Raw genomic sequence first — 19,236 nt, 5'->3', positions numbered from 1 at the left:
GACACTCATCTACATGTCAACCAATGCAGATAGTTCCTTTCTCCATGTCTTCTCCAAGACTTGGTCTTCATAATTTTATTACGTGTGAATATGTGTGCATGTATATGATGTGTGTGAGTGTGGTTGTGTACACATTTGTAGTGGTCAGAGGACAATTTTTGAGAGTCATTTCTCTCCTTCCACATTGTGATGCATGGTATGGGCCTTGGGCTATAAGGTCTATGTGGCATGTATTTGTCATCTAAGTCATCTTTCTGACGCTACATTTGATAATAGACAATGTAAGGGGCTATCTTGATGTCGTTTTAATGTGCATTTTTCTGATGAATAGTGATGTTGAACACTTGGACATTTTTTTAAAATTTTACATCTTCATTTGAGAAAAGTCTATTAGGATCAGACTTTTAAACCAGTTATTTGTTTTCTTTATACAGAGTAGTTTGGTTTTCTTATAATTTTTGTAACTTTGTTTTCTTGTGTGTACAAGTGCATGTGTGCGTGTGTGTGTGTGTGTGTGTGTGTGTGTGTGTGTGTGTGTGTGTGTAGGGTATATATGCCTATGAACTGGCAGAGACAATGGAAGACACCAGGTATCCATTTCTATTGCTCTCTGCTTTATTTCTTTGAGGCAGGGTCTCTCACTAAACTTGGAGTTAATCTAGCTGCTAATAATCCCTAGTGATCCCCTTGTCTCCACCTGCCATGGCACTGGGCTTATAGGTATCTGCACAACAGTGCCTACCTCTTTTTTTTTTTTTTTGGTTTTACAAGACAGGGTTTTTCTGTATTGTTTTGGAGGCTGTCAGTCCAGCCTGGCCTCGAACTCACAGAGATCGCCTGCCTCTGCCTCCCGAGTGCTGGGATTAAAGGCGTGTGCCAACATCACCTGCCAGTGCCTACCTCTTTTAAAACCAAAATTTGCATGTTCATGCTTATGAAGCAAGCACTCTTACTTCTGGAGCCATCTTTCTGGCCCCCTTATATGTATATGAAGTTTTGAGACAATGTCTCATTATGTAGCTCTGGGTGGCCAGGAACTAACTGTGTAGAACAGGCTAGCTCAAGACTCAGAGATCTGCCTGACTCTGCCTCCAGAGCACTAGGTTTAAAAGTGTACACTGCCATGTTCAGCTCTTACATATAGTTTTAATATTATGCTCAACTAGTTGAGCCTGAATAAGTGTGTTTATTTCCTTGCTCAGTCTTCTGTCCTATTGGTCTCTTCCATGCCAACACCTTAAAATTATGAATTCTATAGATTTGAAGTCAGGTTTTATTATATCTTCAGTTTCATTAATATTGCCCACGATTGCTGTGCTACTAGAATACTTTGTTGATCCATATAAAATATAAGATTTCTTTATGTATGCAAAAAGTAATATTGCAATCTTCATACAGACTAAATCTGTAGGTCACATTGGATTATATGGACATTTTGATGATATTGATTTTTCTCTTCCATAAGCATGGATATCTTGATATTTATTTGTATCTTCTTCAGTTACTCCCATCAGTCTGCTATGGTTTTTGACATGTGGATCTGACTTCCTTCACTGAATTTGTTCCTAAATATTTCTAAAGGGTTTACTAGTTTTACAGGCAGGATTTTGTTAGTACACTAGTGTTTATGATATATGAATGCTGGTTTTAGTTTCTGAAATTTTGTTGAATTTCTTTACTAATTCTAAGAGTCTTGAGGGTTTTCTTTAGGGTTCTCACACCATCTGTAAGCACAGACAGATTGGCTTCTTCCTTTTTACTCTGACTGCCTTTAATCTGTTCATTTGCCTAATTACTTAGTCTAAGACTTTCAGCATTATATTGAATTTACAGGGTAAGAATAGGCATCTTTGTGTTGTATCTTGCCTTACAGAAAAATATAAAATCTTTTCATCATCAAGTCACATGTCATGTGTGTTTAATACAAACGGGTTTTGTGTCATGGCAGATTCCTCCTGTAACTAAATTATTGAAATTGCTGAAAAGACATTATATCTTGTAAGAAGCTTTTCCAGCATCCACAGAAATTATTGTAAGTATTCTTGCTTCATTTTCTATGGTTTGAATTTGAAATGTCTCCCACCAACTCATGTGTTTGAATATCTGGTCCACTACAGATAGCACTGTTTGGGAGAGGCTGTGAAATCTTAGCATGTAGGACAATTGGCAGAAGTAGATCACTGTAGGTGGGCTTTGAGTGTTGTGGCCACTTCTGGTTCTGGACTGCTTTCATTGATTCCTTCCTGCTATGATGTAGACAAGAGGCTGCCTCATGCTCTCCCTGTCAGAGAGACACGGCTGCTACACAGCCCTGTGCCTCATTGACACAGTGGACTGAAACCAAGAGGAAAATAAATGATTCTTTCCATAAGTTTCTTCTTCTGGGTATAGTGTGACAGTATCACAAAGGTGACTAATACATTCTTTCAGTTGAGGATGATTCCATCAATGTGCATCAAAATCATTGGTCTCCATTTCCTTTCCTTGGGTCCTCATCTGCCTTCAGTGCCTGAATAATAATGACCTAAAAGTGAGTTGAGAAGTATTCCATCTTCTCAGATTTTGGAAGAGTTTTTGAAAGATCAATATTACATTCTTTAGATGTTTGGTTGAGTTTCCTAGTTAAACCTCAATTAGATCCTTAGCTTTGCTTTGGGGTGAGTTTGTTTAGTATCAATTCAATGTCTTTATTCATTACTTGTTATTATATTAACTGAAGTGTATGTTTCAATGAATTTAAACAGAGAGATTGGTCTGTTATATACTTTCTGGTGTTTAAAGTTCCGACTTTTCCCTTCCATTCCTAAAATACCAACTTTCCCTCTAATGCATTTTCCTTCTGTGTTCATTTTCTTTAGCATTGATTTCAAAGCTTGTAGTTGGCAGTGGGTTCCCTTGGATTTCTTTTATCCTATAATTTCTTCATTTTGCTTTTATTTCTAACTAGATCTCTGTGACATTGTGAAATATATATTTGGACTTTGTTCTAGTTTTCATAATGTTGTTCTGATAAAGGACATACAGGTAACAACTTGGGGAGAAAACTTATTTCATCTTACAAAACCTAGGTCATAATTCAACATGGATGGAAGTCAGGACAGGCAGTCAAGCATGAAAGATGGAGGCCTGAACTGCAGCAGAGAACATGGAGAAATGGTGCTCACTGACTGAGTTCTCGTACTCATCCAGCTTTCTTATACAACCAAGGACCATCTCTGCTTCAGAGCTCGTACAGCACTCAATGACTTTGATCCTCCTACATCAAACATTGATCAAAACAAGCCTCATAGACCTGATCTCAGGATACTCTGGTGGTGGTACTTCCTTTCTTGAGGTTTTCTCATCCCAGCTGTTCCTAATTTTTGCCAATCTGGTAAAACCTGACCAATAATTGACCCATCAACCCTATTGCCTTCACACTTCCAAAACTCAGTATCATGTGGGAGACTTTTACAAATAATAAGTTCATCTGTCTGCTTGAGATACAACCTTGGATCCCTGACCCATGGCTTCTATGTACTGACACTTAGAAAATCCACGCCAAAGGATCTCACCTCAATGCTGCTAGATTCTTCTTATTCATAGGTAATTCTTCAGAGCTAGCTGATGCTCACCAATCAATCTCAGCAAGCAAAGTTTTCACTTCCACAGTTTCTCAGTCTAAAATATCTAACAAGTCAGGCCTCCATCATCTGCACCTCTCTCAACATTCTATCTTGCAAGTGCCCATAACAGCTAGCTCATCAAGCTAGTTCCAAATGCATCCGAAGTCCTCCCCCCAAACAACATGATAAGGTTCAACATAGTACATCCCCAGTTTTTGTCCAATGCACTTGGTATTAGTGAGGTTTCTCTAGGGAACAGAACCAATGGGATGAATATATATACCCATAAAAGAATTAAATCAGTTGATGTTAAATAGGAACCATAGTTATCTTATATTCAAGGAGCTGAGAACCTGTTAATGATTGATCTTTAAGTATGTGTGCCTCAGCAGCCCCGATTAATCACCATGCTCCCTAAACCTGGAAGGTTTCTGATGAACAGCTCATCCTTAGAGAATAATAAAAGTTTGGAAATGATGCTTCTGATAAAAGTGAAAAAATCAGCAGTGTCAGCAACATAGGTAAATCGACTTGATGGTAAAAGGGAAAGCCAATCAAACAAAAGACAAAGAATCTTCCTTCTGCCATGCCACCTTCGAAAAAAATATCTGGACTGCTACCAGTGCACAGTTTAGGGTGATTTTTCCACATCATTGAAGATAATGAGGACAGTTCTTAAGGTGACACTCTCTACTCAGGTGATTCTAATTTATGGCAAGTTGACTTTAACACCAATCCTCACAGACTTCTTGCTTCCTGGTACATAATTCCTAACATTCTTGTAATCTCAAAGGCATATGTGTCTTTTTCTATGCTGGTGAGTAGAGTGATGACTAGTCTCTGCTCCTTGGAAGTTATTATTAAAGTGGAGGCCCCTCCCAGGGAAAACACAAGATTTGAGGGTTCAAAATTTTCTTTCCAACTGCTAACTTTAAAGGAGGTGAGAGAAGCTGATAATTAAATTGAGCGTAGTAGTTCTGACTGGTCGACTCAAGTATGCATAGCAGAGAAAACCTCCCAGAAAACTGTCTCATCATCTTCTCATCTCCATCATCATATCTTTTATGACAAACTGATGAGTGTATTTACCTGGTTTGTTAATTTCTTCTTGAAAATTAATTGATCCAAGAAGGAGGTTGTAGGGATTCCAGGAGGTTGTAGGGATTCCAGGTTTTAATATTTTTATTTTACCTACCTACCTACCTACCTTCCTACCTGCCTGCCTGCCTGCCTGCCTGCCTGCCTGCCTACCTACCTACCTACCTACTTACCATCTACCTAGTGGATTAGAACTCCCAGAGTCCTGGGTGTTGTTAAGAGTTTGAAATGTGGAACAATCATGATTGATCCTTCAACCTATGGGATCTGGCAGTGTTTTCAGATAAATAGTGCCAGAATTAAAGTGAATTAGAGGCCATCGTGTGCTGTTCACTGCAATACTAATTGCTTTCCTGGTTTGTAGAAACAAACTACCACCCGTTTGATGTTAGAAATGTGTTGTGAGTATACTAGGTTAGTTTGGATTTTTAAAATCTATTTACAGAATGTAGGATGACTGAATATAGAATTGTAGACTGACAGTCATTTACTTTCAAAACTTGAAAATGTTGTTCTATTATTTTCTGGCCTCCATGGTGATAAAACAAAACTTATGAAATGTCCTATATTTACTTACAAGATCTGGAAAGCCAAGTGGGAGAGAAATAAGAAAATTAAACAAGAAACCTTAGATATTTTTTAATGTCTGGTTAAACCTTTATGACTCATTATGACTATATTGCCTTGACTTTTAATCCAACTGTATTAGTAATTTTCTGTTTTTGTGATAAAATGCCATAACCCAAGACAAATTAGGACAGAGATATATTATTTTTGCCTGTAGTTTTAGTGGGGATGAATCTAGTATGCCAGTGTGGAGCATGGCAGCAAGTAGCAGGCATGGAGGCTGAGAGATCCCATCTTTAACTTCAAACATAAAACAGGACTGGAAGTAAAGGGGGACCTGCCTCCCACGAAATACAGGGAGGCTGTACCTCCCTGTAACCTGTCCAAACAATGGCACCAACTGGAGATGAAATATTCAAACGCTCATCCAAGCCACCTTGGATTCCCCTTACAAACCAATTCAGAATCAGTAAATACTTCTCTTCCAGTACTGTGCTCTGATCCCAAATCTGCCCTGGCTTTACTAATCCCACCCCTCTCATCCTGAGCCAATTTGTGTCCAATTCAAACAATGCGTGTCTCTCCTTCCTGAATTTCATTTGTTAAAGTGCCTTTAACTCTAGGTTTAGCATATATTTTCACAACTGCTTTCTAGCCGTGTTGTCAGGAGTTTTGAAAACTGTTTTAGGACATTGTCCTTACCGACAGAATCTTTAATCACTCTGCGATCACATTATTTCCAGAGATCCCTCAATCTCAAGAGTTCTGTCATAGCAGTGGTTACTTATGAGAATTCTATAGTCTTTGAATTTTCCAAAATCCAAGATGCTCCTTTCTGTGTATCACACTGGTTTCTTCTCATTGCATTTAAGATAGTTTCTTTCTCTTCCTTTTCATTTTGTTTAATTTTTAATTTATTTTTATTGAAAATACATTTTTCATACAACATATTCTGATTGTGGTTTCCTGATCCCCCAACTCCTCTCCACTTTGCCACCCACTCAAGTACATACCCTTTACTTTCTCTCTTTCATTAGAATACAAACAGGGAGATACATATAATAATAATAATAATAACTTTATCATTTCACAATCTCACTTGGATACCTTCCTTCTCAGCATGTATTTCTCCTTGTTTATCCTGCCTGCAGTTTGGTAAGTTTCTTTATTAGTTACATTGTCTCTCAACAGCATATAAAGATCTCACAGTTCCAATATGTTTCCTGTTACAAATTATTTTTTCTCTTTTTTCTGGACACTAATTAAATGTGTACTAGATATTATTTAACCTTCTCATTGATACAAATGGCTTTGTTTCTTTAAAAAAATTCAATTTTATAAGACCCTATTTCCACCTTTGATTTTTAGGGACTAAATCTCATTTAGCCCAAGTTAGCATCAAATTGGTTGAGGGTGACCTTGAATCCTTGATACTCTTGTTTCCACATATGAAATGTTGAGATTCCAGACATATAAAATCATTCTCAGCTTTCTAAGACTACTTCATTTTAATTTCTACTAGTCTATTTTCAAATTTATTGATATTTTGTTCTTCTCCATCATGTTATTAAATTAACATATTGTGTTTTACAGCAATTATTGTATTATTCAACTTTAAAGTTTCCATTTGGTGTCATTTAAAGCTTACACTCTGCTCATAAAACTTTGCAACTTTTCTAGAGTTTTTATCTTTATCTTTACTTTATTGTGTTATTATAACTGCTTTATAATCTTTGTCAGATAATGACTTCTGGTTCATCTCAGAGTTAACTTTCTGCTACTGTTTATTCCTTTCAAACTTCTCAGGCTTCCCTGGTTCTTTGTGCTGTCTAATATTTTATTGGCTTTAAACATTTGAAGAATGAGACTCTGAGTGTTTTTAGAAACCTTATTGAGATTGTGTGTGTGGGGGTTGTCAATCTGACTTTCTAATGTTGGTTGTATTTCAAAGGCCTAGGAGTGTTACTGCAACTAGCAAACATTTGTGGCTTTGGAGAACAACCTCAAGTCTAGATAACGGTGTACTCCATGGTCAATTTCCTATGAGAGCCTATTCAGTCAGCTTAGCGGCATATTTCTGCATGAAAAGCTGAGATGAAGAGAGTAGAAGCCTTGTCTTGTTTCAGATTTTAGAGGACTTGTGTTGAGTTTCTGTCCATTTAGTTTGATATTGGCTGTTGATTTGCTGTATATAGCTTTTATAATGCTTTTATTATTCCTGATCTCTCAAAGACCTTTAACATGAAGGAGTGCTGGATTTTGTAAAAGACTTTTTCAGCATCTAGTGAGATGATCATGTGACTTTTTTCCTCAGCTTGTTTATATGGTGGATTATATTGGTGGATTTTTTTTTTTTTGGTTTTTCGAGACAGGGTTTCTCTGTGGCTTTGTAGGCTGTCCTGGAACTCGCTTGGTAGTCCAGGCTGGTCTCGAACTCACAGAGATCTGCCTGCCTCTGCCTCCCGAGTGCTGGGATTAAAGGCATGCGCCACCAACGCCCGGCTCATTGGTGGATTTTATTGTGTTGAACCATCCCTGTATCCATGGGATGAAACCTACTTGATCATGGTGGATAAGTTTTCTGATGCATTCTTGGATCTCTCCATACCTCTTTAATATTGTACTTGAAGTTCTAAATAGAGCAATAAGACAACAAAAGGAGCAAGAGGATACAAATTGGAAAAGAAGAGGTCAAACATTCACTATTTGCAGATGATATGATAGTTTACATAAGTGACCCAAAAAACTCTACCAGAGAACTCCTACAGCTGATAAATACCTTCAGCAAAGTGGCAGGATACAAGATCATTCAAGAAAATCAGTAGCCTTATTATATACAGAGGACAAAACAACTGAGAAAGAAATCGGAGAAACACCACCATTTCCAATTGCCACAAACAACATAAAATACCTTGGGGTAACGATAACCAAACTAGTGAAAGACCTGTATCACAAGAACTTTGAGTCTTTAAAGAAAGAATTTAAAGAAGACATGAGAACATGAGAGATCTCCCATGCTCTTGGATGGGTAGGATCAACATACTAAAAATGACAGGCTTGCCAAAAGCAATCTACAGATTCAATGCAATCCCCATTAAAATCTTAGCACAATTCTTCACAGACCTTGAAAGAACAATTCTCAACTATATAGGGAAAAACTAAACACCCAGGATAGTCAAAATAACCCTGTTCAGCAAAGCAACGTCTGGAGGCATCACCATCCCTGACTTCAAGCTCTATTATAGACCTATAGTTCTGAAAACAGCTTGATATTGGCACAAAAATAGATAGGCAGACCAATGGAGTCCAAATGAACACTCCAATATATCACACACACATATGAACACCTGAACTTGATGAAGAAGCTAAAATTATACAATGGAAGAAAGAAAGCATCTTCAAAAAATAGTGCTGGCATAACTGGAGGCAGACATGTAGAAGACTGAAGATAGATCCATGTCTATCGCCATGCACAAAACTTAAGTCCAAATGGATCAAAGACCTCAACATAAATCCAGCCACACTGAACCTCTTAGAAGAGAAAGTGGGAGGTACCCTTGAATGAATTGGTACAGGAGACTGCTTCCTGAACATAACTCCATTAGCACAGACACTAAGATCTAAATTAATAAATGGGACCTCCTGAAACTGAGAAGCTTTTGTAAGGCAAAGGACATAGTTATCAAGACAAAAAGGCAACCCACAGATTGGGAATAGATATTCACTAACCCCACATCTGAAAGAGGGCTGATCTCCAAAATTTACAAAGAACTCAAGAAGCAAGTCTCCAAAACACCAAAGGATCCAATCAAAAAGTGGGTTACAGAACTAGAGAATTCTCAGCAGAGGAGTCTAAAATGACTGAGAGACATTTAAGAAAGTGTTTATCATCCCTAGCCATCAGGGAAATGCAAATCAAAACAACTCTAAGATACCATCTTACTCCTGTCAGAATGACTAAAATAAAAAAACACCAAAGACAATTTGTACTGGAGAGGATGTGGAAAAAGGGGAACACTCTTCCACTGCTGGTGGGAGTGCCAAATTGTGCAGCCAGTTTGGAAATTAATATGGAAATTCTTAGGAAAATGGGAATCAGTCTACTACAAGACTCATCAATTCCATTCTTAGGCATATACCTAAAAGATGCATACAACAAGCATGTCTGTTTCACTATATTCATAGCAGCATTATTTGTAATAACCAGAACCTGGAAGCAACCTAGATGCCCCTCAACTGAAGAGTGGATAGAGAAAATGTTGTAAATCTACACAATGGAGTATTACTCAGGGAGAAAACAATGGAATCATGAAATTTGCAGGCAAATGGATGGCCCTAGAAGATACTATCTGAGTGAGCTAACCCATTCACAAAAAGACAAACATGATATGTACTCACTCATATATGGATTTTAGACATGGATCAGGGTAGTGCCAGCCTAAAATCCCACTGCCACAGAATCTGTAAAACAGAACCTTCATCCAGTGATTGATGGAAGCAAAGGCAGCCACCCACAACTAAACACTGAACTGAACTCCTGCAATCCAGTGACAGAAACAGAGGACTTATTTGCAAATGGGTCAAGCCTGGGCTGTTTTAACCCACAGAAACAGAACAAGGGGGAGCTCTTGGACCCCAGACTGATGGCTGGGAGGCCAGCATGGGACTGATCTAAACCCCCTGATATTGGGTATCATTGAGGAGGCCTAGGCAATCTATGGGGTATTGGTTAGTAGATCAGTATTTATCCCTGGTATACAAATGGACTTTGGTTGCCCATCCTACAATTAGGGATGCTCTCTGAGCCTGGACTCTTGGGGGAGGGCCTTGGCCCTGCCCTGAAGGAAATGACAGACTCTGAAGATCCCCCATGGAAGGCCTCACCATCCCTGGGATCAGGGTGGCGACTGGGTGGGTCTGGTGGGGGTGGGTGGAGGAGGGGAGGAAGATCGAGCTGGGATTGACATGTGAAGCAAACTTGTTTCTAATTATAAAAAAATGAAAAAAAGAAAATCTGAGATGATTCCAGGAGTTATTCTTCTCAAACAGTGATTCTGTTCTCTTTTCCGTGCTATAGGTTCTCTTCAACACTCAGGAGTAACAACAATGAGATTTCAATGAAACAAGAGGCTTTGAATTTGGAAGAAGGAAGGTTATATGGGAGTGTTTGAAGGAAGAAAGGGAAGACAGAAATGATGTAATTATAATATCAAAAAGAAATAATTAAAAAACTCTTGTAAACAGAAAAATAGCACAAATGTTAAACTGTATTTCATTAGTTAACAGATCCTAGCAGGAAGCTTTTTACCCATTAGTTTGTTACATGTGTTGCAGAGACTTTAAGGAATCTGATGGAAATTTCCAATCTTTTTTGAAAAAAATCACTTAATCAAATTATAACATTAGATGTTAAGAATTAATGTTTGTGCAGTTGTTTACCCAAATGGACACAACATTAAATTGTCTTCTAAATATCTATGCTTATACCAATAATTTTTAAAAAGATGTTTCCACACTCAATCACAGAAGTCATTTCTTACAGTGAACGGCAAAGAATGAAGAGGTTCATGGCTATCCAACATGCTGATACCAAATGATGAATGTAGGCTCAGTCCTAAACAAGATATTTCGTTTCATTTTTTCCTTTTTAAAAATTTAATTAGAAACAAGCTTGTTTTACACAGCAATATCAGTCCCCTCTCCATCCCCTTCTCCCCTGCCCTGCACTGATCCCTTATCCTATTCCCTTTCTGCTCCCCAGGGAGGGTGAGGCCTTCCATAGGGCATCTTCAAAGGCTATAATATCATTTGGAGCAGGGCCTAGACCTGCCCTGTGGGTCTAGGCTGATAGAGTATTCCTCTATGTGGAGTGGGCTCCCAAAGTCCATTAGTGTACTAGGGATAAATACTGATCCACTACCTGAGGCCCCATAGATTAACCAGACCTCCAAACTGACATCCTCATTCAGGTAGGTGGTTTGGAACAGTCCTATGCTGGTTTCCCAGCTCTCAGTGTAGGGTCCATGAGCTCCCACCTGTTCAGGTAAGCTGTTTTTGTGGGTTTCTCCAACCTGGTCATTTGCTCATCACTTTCTGCAACTGAATTTCAGAGTTCAGCTCAGTGTTTAGCTGTGGGTGTTTTGCTTCTGATTCCATCAGCTACTGGATGATGACTCTAGGATGGCATGTAAGGTAGTTAGCAAACTCATTGTCAGAGAAGGGCATTTAAGATAGTCTCTCGACTACTGCTTAGATAGTTAGTAGTGATCAACCTTGTAGATTTCTGGACAATTCCCTAGTGCCAGATTTCTCTTTAAACCTATAATGGCTCCCTCCATTATGGTATTTCTTTTCTTGCTCTCCTCTATTCTTCCACTGGTTCGATCTTCCTGCTCCCTCATGTCCTCCTCTCCCCTCCTCTTCTCTCCTCTTTCTCCTAACTGCCTCTCTCCTCCCACATGTTCCCAATTACCTCAGGAGATCTTGTCCAGTTACCCTTCTCCTAGGTGCCATGTAAATCTCTCTTAAGGTCCTCCTTGTTTCCTAGCCTTTTTGGTGGTGTGGAATGTAGGCGGGTAATCCTTTGCTCTATGTCTAAAATCCACATATGAGTGAGTACATACCATGTTTGTCTTTTTGTGACTGTGATACCTCATCAGGATGGTTCCTTCTTGTTCCATTTATTTGCCTGCGAATTTCAAGATTCCAGTGGTTTTTTTTTCCTGCTGAGTAGTACTCCATTGTATGTACCACAATTTCTCCATCCATTCTGCAGTTGAGGGGCATCTAGATTGCTTCCAGTTCTAGCTATTACAAATAATGCTGTTATGAACATGGTTGAACAGATGTTCTTGTTGTTGTATGAATGTGCATCTTTTGGGTATATGCTTAAGAGTGGAATTGTTGGATCTTGTGGTAGACTGACTGCCATTTTCCTGAGGAACCATCATACTGATTTCCAAAGTGACTGTACAAGGTGGAACTCCCAACAAAAGTGGAGGAATGCTCCATTTTCTCCACATTCTCTCCAGCATAGACTGTCATTGGTGTTTTTGATTTTAGCTATTTTGACAGGAGTAAGATGGTATCTTAGAGTTGTTTTGATTTGCATTTCCCTGATGGCTAAGGACGTTGAGCACTTTCTTATGTCTTTCACCTATTTTAGATTCCTCTAATGAGGATTCTCTATTTAGTTTTGTACCCCACTTTTAATTGGGTCATTTGGTGTTTTGGTGACTAGCTTCTTGAGTTCATTGTTTATTTTGGAAATCAGCCTTCTGTCAGATGTGAGGTTGGTGAATATCTTTTCCCATTCTGTGGTCTTCCGTTTTGTCTTGTTGACCGTGTCCTTTGCCTTACAGAACCTTCTCAGTTTCAAGAGGTCCTATTTATTAATTGTTGATCTCAGTGTCTGTGCTACTGGTGTTAAGTTCAGGAAACAGTCTCTCTTTACCAGTTTGTTCGAGGGTACCTCCCACTTTCTCTTCTAACAGGTTCTGTGTGGCTGGATTTATGTTGAGGTCTTTGATCCAATTGGACTTAAGTTTTGTTCATGGCAATAGACACGATCTATATGCGGTCTTCTACATGCCAGCATCCAGTTATGCCAGCACCATTTGTTGAAGATGCTTTTTTATTGCATTTTATAATTTTAGCTTCATTGTCATATTTTGGGTGTTCGTAGGTATGTGGCTCCATATCAGGGTTTTCAATTCTATTCCACTGGCCTGCCTATCTATTTTTGTTCTGATACCAAGTTTTCAGGACTTTAGCTCTACAATAGAGCTTAAAGTCAGGGATGGTGATGCCTGTGGACTTTTCTTTATTGTACAGGTTTGTTTTGGCTATCCTATGTCTTCTGTTTTTCCCTATAAAGTTGAGAATTGTTCTTTTAAGGTCTGTGAAGAATTGTTCTGGGATTTTGATGTGGATTGTTTTGAATCGCTATGTTGCTTTTGGCAAGATTGCCATTTTTACTGTGTTGCTCTTACCTATCCAAGAGCATGGGACATGTTTTCATTTCCTGGTACCTTCTTTAATTTCCTTATTTCATGTCTCAAATTTCTTGCTATACAGCTCTTTCACTTGTTTGGTTAGAGTTACTCCTAGATATTTTATGTTGTTTGTGGGAATTGTAAAGGGTGATGTTTCTCTCATTTCTTTCTCAGCCCATGTATTGTCTGTATACAGAGGGACTACTGCTTTGTTTTTAGTTAATCTTGTATCCTGCCACTTTACTGAAGGTGTTTATGCGCTGTAGGAGTTCCCTGGTAGAGTTTTGCCGGGTCACTTATATAAACTATCATATCATCTGCAAATAGTGCAAGCTTGACTTCTTCCTTTACAACTTGTATCCCCTTGATCTCCTTTTGTTGTATTATTGCTCTAGTAAGAACTTCAAGTACAGTATTGAAGAGATGTGCAGAGAGTGGACCACCATGTCTTGCTCCTGATTTTAGAGAAAACACCTTGAGTTTCTCTCCATTTAGTTTGATGTTGGCTGTTGGTTTTTCTGTATATTGCTTTTATTTTGTTTAGGTATGATCCTGTTATTCCTGATCTCTCCAAGACCTTTATCATGAAGGGGTGCTGGATTTTGTCAAAGGCTTTTCCAGCATCTATTGAGATGATCAGGTAATTTTTCTTTCTCAGTTTGTTTATATGGAGGATTACATTGATGGATTTTCATATGTTGTACCATTCCTGACAGTATTTTGTTGAGTATTTTTGAATCTGTATTCATAAGGGAAATTGGTATGTAGTTCTCTTTTTAGTTGTGTCATTGTGTGGCTTGGGTTCCAAGATAATTGTAGCTTGGTAAAAAGAGTTCGGGAAGAAGCTTCTGATTCTATTGTGTGGAATGATTTCAGGAGTATTGATATTATGTCTTTGAATTTCTGGTAGAATTCTGCACTGAAGCCATCCTGCCCTGGGCTTTTTTTGGTTGGGAGATTTTGATGACTGCTTCTATTTCATTAGGTGTTGTAGGTCGATTTAAATTGTTTATCTGTTCTTGATTTAGTTTTGGTAAGTGATACCTATTCAGAAAATTTTCAATTTCCTTTAAATTTTCCAATTTTGGGCAGTACAGGTTTTTAAAGTATGACCTGAAGATTGTCTGGTTTTCCTCAGTGTCTGTTGTTATGTCCCCCTTTTCATTTCTGATTTTGTTAATTTGCATATTTGCTCTCTGCTGTTTGGTAAGTTCAGATAAAGGTTACCCTGTTGATTTTCTGGAAGAAGCAACTCTTTGTTTCACTGACTATTTGTATTGTTTCCTTTGTTTCTACTTTATTGATTTCAGCCTCAATTTGATTTTTTCCTGGAGTCTACTCCTCTGGGGTAAGTTTGCTTCTTTTTGTTCTAGAGCTTTCAGTTGTGCTGTTAATTCTTTAGTATGACTATCCTCCAGTTTCTTTATTTGAGCACTTAGTGCTATGAACTTTCCTCTTAGTACTGTTTTCAAAGTGTCCCAGATGTTTGTGTTTTGATTATAATGTAAGGAGGGGACTTTTTTGTTCTCCACTCTATTTGGTGTTCTGTAAGCTTTTTGTACTTTCATTGGCATGTCCTTCTTTAGCTTGGGAAAATTTTGTTTTATGATTTTGTTGAACATGTTTTTTGTAACTTTGAGGTGGGTTTCTTCAGCTTCTTCTATACCTATTATTCTTAGATTTGGTCTTTTCAAGGTGTTCCATATTTCCTGTATATTTTGTGTTAGGGATTTATTGGACTTAAGATTTTCTTTGGTCAACGAATCTATTTCTCCTAAGTATATCTTCAATGCCTGAGATTCTCTCTTCCATCTCTTGTATTGTGTTGGATATTCTTACATCTGTAGTTCCTGATCATTTACCCAGCTTTTCTATTTCCAGCATTCCCTCAGTTTGTGTTTTCTTATTATCTCTATTTCAGTTTTCATGTCTTGAACTGTTTGAATTGTTTCCTTCATCTGTTTGACTGTTTTCTCTTGGCTTTCCTTGATTTCTTGTATTTTTTAATTTGCTTTTCTTCCATTTCTTTAAGGCCCTCTATCATTTTCATGAGTTGTTTTTAAGGTCATTCTCTTTTTACTTCATCTGTGTTGGGATGTTCAGGTCTTGCTGATATAGAGTCCCTAAACTCTGATGTTGTCATACTAGTATTTCTGTTGTTGAATATGTTTTTATATTGTCTCCTCCCATCCCTTCTTCCATTGGGTGCAGGAGGAGTCTCTTTCCTGGTGGGTTCTGGTCCTAGGTTCACTTCAGGTGGGTGTCAGCAGATCCTATACTCTTATGGCTCTCCTCTTCCTGTGGGTGCAGGTGGTATTAGTACTGGGGTCTTGTCAGTCTTTAGGTGGGCTGGACTGGCAGGATGGGTTCTCCAGTGTGCAGTCTCCATGCTTCAGGTGGCTCTGATCAGGACACCTCAAGGTGGGCTGGAAACAGGCCCAAGCTCACCGCATGCTGTGGGCAGAGAAAGGGACTAGGATTCTGGCAGTCTCTGGGTGGGCTGAACTGCCGGGATGGGATCCCAAGTGGGCAGTACCCAGGCCTCAGGTAATTTTCTAAAAATTAAATTTATTCATTTTACATCCATCTACAGTTTCCTCTCTCTCCTCTCGTCCCATTCCCTTCTCCCACTTTGCTTCCACATACCCCCCCTCCAATCCACTCCTCCTCTGTTTCTGTACAGAAAGGGGCAGTCCTCCCATGGATATCAACAAAGTGTGTCACACCAAATTGTGCTAAGACTAAGCCCCTCCCCTTGTATTTTAGACTGGGCAAGGCAATCCAGTGTGAAGAATAGGCTCCCAAGTACCAGTCAAAGCATTAGGTATAGCTCCTGTTCCCATTGTTAGGAGTTCCACAATTGTATCAATTTACACAACTTTCACATATATGTAGATGGATTAGGTTCATCCCACGCAGGCTCCTTGGTTGTTGCTTCAGACTTTGTGAGTTCCTATGAACCAGGTGACTTTAAACAAGAGATTTATGCCAAACCCCTCAAAGGCTCAGAAAAAAAATTATAGTGTAAGTATATAAGGAATTCCATTCTCCAGCCTCAGTAAAAGAACTTTAATCAACTCACAACAATAGTTGTTACCTGTACTGGGCCCACAGAAGAGAGATCCTGTCAATATTCAGTCTTAGAACCAAGAGGGGCTCAAAGAGCCCTACCTTTACCCTAGAACTGTTTACTATTGATAGATTCCTGGGAAGGATATTCAGTGACTTTAGACACTGAGCCCAACAAGTTCCTTTGGATAGCTCCAAACCTAAGGGCATACAGACATTCTTGGTTAAACACAGTGGCTCATAGGACAAAACAAATAGATATGAACACGAGAAAGATTTTATAGGGAGGATGGAGGGAACTGAGAAGCCATAGGGAGAGGGCTGAGAGAGAAAAGAGCCAGTATGCATTTTGTACATGTGTAAAACTGTCTACGTTTGATTAATGAAAAAATGTACTACTTCAGTGAATTGACAGGTTGGGCAAAGATAACCCACAACATGTGTCATCTTCAGTAGCTTCTCCCCAGGTAACAAGAAAAAGTGTTTGACAACCAGGTTATCTGTACCATTGATCAGAACTACTAGTTCTGGTGAAGCAAGAGACTGTTACAAGCATTGTATAGACCCAGAGCCACAGCAGAGGGATAGGTCTAGCATGTCTGTCATACACTGTCATTGTTTGAAAACAATTTCATTGGAAGTGCCCACATTTGGGGTAGATGATCCTGGAAGAGGCCATATGAAGATGATTAACTTAGTTGATTAAACAAAGTGAACCTCAACCTTTCATGCACTTATTCTGTGATGATTCATCCTGACAACTTGATGGGATTCAGAAGCACTATGGAGACAAAATTGTGGATATGTCTGTGAGGGTTTATCTAGATGGAGTTAACTGAGGTGAAAGACCCACCTTGAACATGTTCAGTATCATTCCATGGGCAGGGTCCTTGAACTGAATATAAAGGAGAAAGTGAGCTGTGTGTCTATAACCATCTCTCTGCTTCCTGGGTGTGGCTGCCATGTGCCTGACCCCTCAAGCTCCTGCTGCCGTAACTCCATGACTTCTCTGACATGATAGACTGTGGGCTCTTCCCTTCCTTAAGTTGCTTTTATTAGGCATTTTGTCCTAGCTATGCACAAAGTAACTAATACACTGACTATTCTATTATTAAAATTGCTACAGAAGCTGAGCCACATGGGTTTGTCATAATTGAATACGTGAAAGGTTGTTCTATAAACTGAGGCTAAAGTTTACTTTATGCTGCCCAAAGGACAGTAGCAGAGTCACTAAAACTCTTAGGAGACACATTTTCGTTTGTGCTGTGGACAGTTTTATGGTAATTTTTTTACAATCTTAAATATAACACAAAGTGCCATGAATGAAGTGTCTTTTCACAAACCATTTTAAGCACCTAGTCATTCCCTTCAACATCACAGTATGACAATTCCCTGTTGTGTTTAGACAATGGATGCTCAGACCCTCATCATTTCTGTAATTTTAACTGGATTCATTCATGTCAGGGGCCTCCCTTCCCACTCTGACTTGGGCTCTCTTTCAGATTCATCCTCCTAAGAAATCCCTTTCACTGTGACAATGCTCCCTTTGCCAAATAATTCACTTTACTCTTATACAAACAGATACTTTATTTAAAATAAATCTTATATAAGATGTATACATAAAAACGTACAAAGCAGATGCTCAGGTACATGATACATTAAAAATGAAAAACACACTCGTCATTACCAATGCATTTGGAAGGAATGCTGCCAGCACCCTGGAAGCCCACATTCCTGTTAGTTGTTTACTCCTCCCTCCCTCAAAACACTATTGTGCTTTTCAGTAACAACCCCATTGACAGATATACTAGCCAAGTATATGTCCCAGAATGTTTTAGCTCTGCTTATATTTTGAATTTATACAAACAAAATTATGTGCTATCTATTCTTTTGTGTCTGCCTTCTTCATTTGAAAGTATTTTGTGAAATTCAAATATGTTGTATCAATAGTAGCTAAGTCATTTTATTGCTTCATAGCCATTCTATTGTTGAAACATAATACAGTTTATCTCTTCTACTCTTTATAGCTATTTAAATTGTATTCATTTGGGAAATATTACAAATAAAACTACGGTGGCTATTTCAGTGTTTGCTTCCTAGTACATGTAGATTATGGTATAGTATGTTAGTAGATATCAGAGTTCCTGTGAACAGGTAGAATAAAAATAGCATGAATTACGTGTCCATAGGTGATAGGAATTCATTACTTATAGTTTTGGAGGCTAGGAAACATAGATTCTAGGCATTCTTCTGGGTTACAGAGTGTCTATGTCTCTGTTCTCAGGCATACGCCTTACTGTGAGGAGCCTATTACATGAGCACTAACCCTATCCATGCGGGCTCTGCCTCATGACCTAGTCACACCTCAAAAGCCACACCCACAAAAATCATTACATTGGCAGTTAAATTTTTGCATATGTATTTTGGAGCATACATATCCAGTCTGTAGTAGCAGAACATGTTAAATTGGGGCTGGAAGTCATTATGCCAATTATACTCTCAGTGGGATACACAGGATGCTAGCTGCTTGCTATCATCAATGTCTTGTTTCTTGTTTGGTTTTAATTCTTGCACTTATCGGAGGGTCTTTTAAGTAAATTGCATTGTTTCAATTCATATTTGTCTATTATTAATGAGGTCACACAATTTCACATAGTTGATTGATCATTTTAATAATCTATTCTGTGAGCTATCTATTTGGGTACTTTATATTTTACTATAGTATGTTTTTGTTTATCATGCATAAATAAGTTATAATCTTAATTTTTTAAATAAAGTCAAGCCAGAATCAATTTTCACACTTTGATATAGATCTCTGATTAAATAACATCTTCCCCAGGGAATCAATTCTCTCTTAGTGGTCTGCAGACTCTACCTTTCGTCTAAGTAAGTTGAGACTATAA

This window comes from Mesocricetus auratus, unplaced genomic scaffold (assembly GCF_017639785.1).
Source record: "Mesocricetus auratus isolate SY011 unplaced genomic scaffold, BCM_Maur_2.0 Super-Scaffold_100022, whole genome shotgun sequence".
NCBI classification, from domain to species: domain Eukaryota; kingdom Metazoa; phylum Chordata; class Mammalia; order Rodentia; family Cricetidae; genus Mesocricetus; species Mesocricetus auratus.
Note: the sequence above shows the minus strand (reverse complement) of the source record.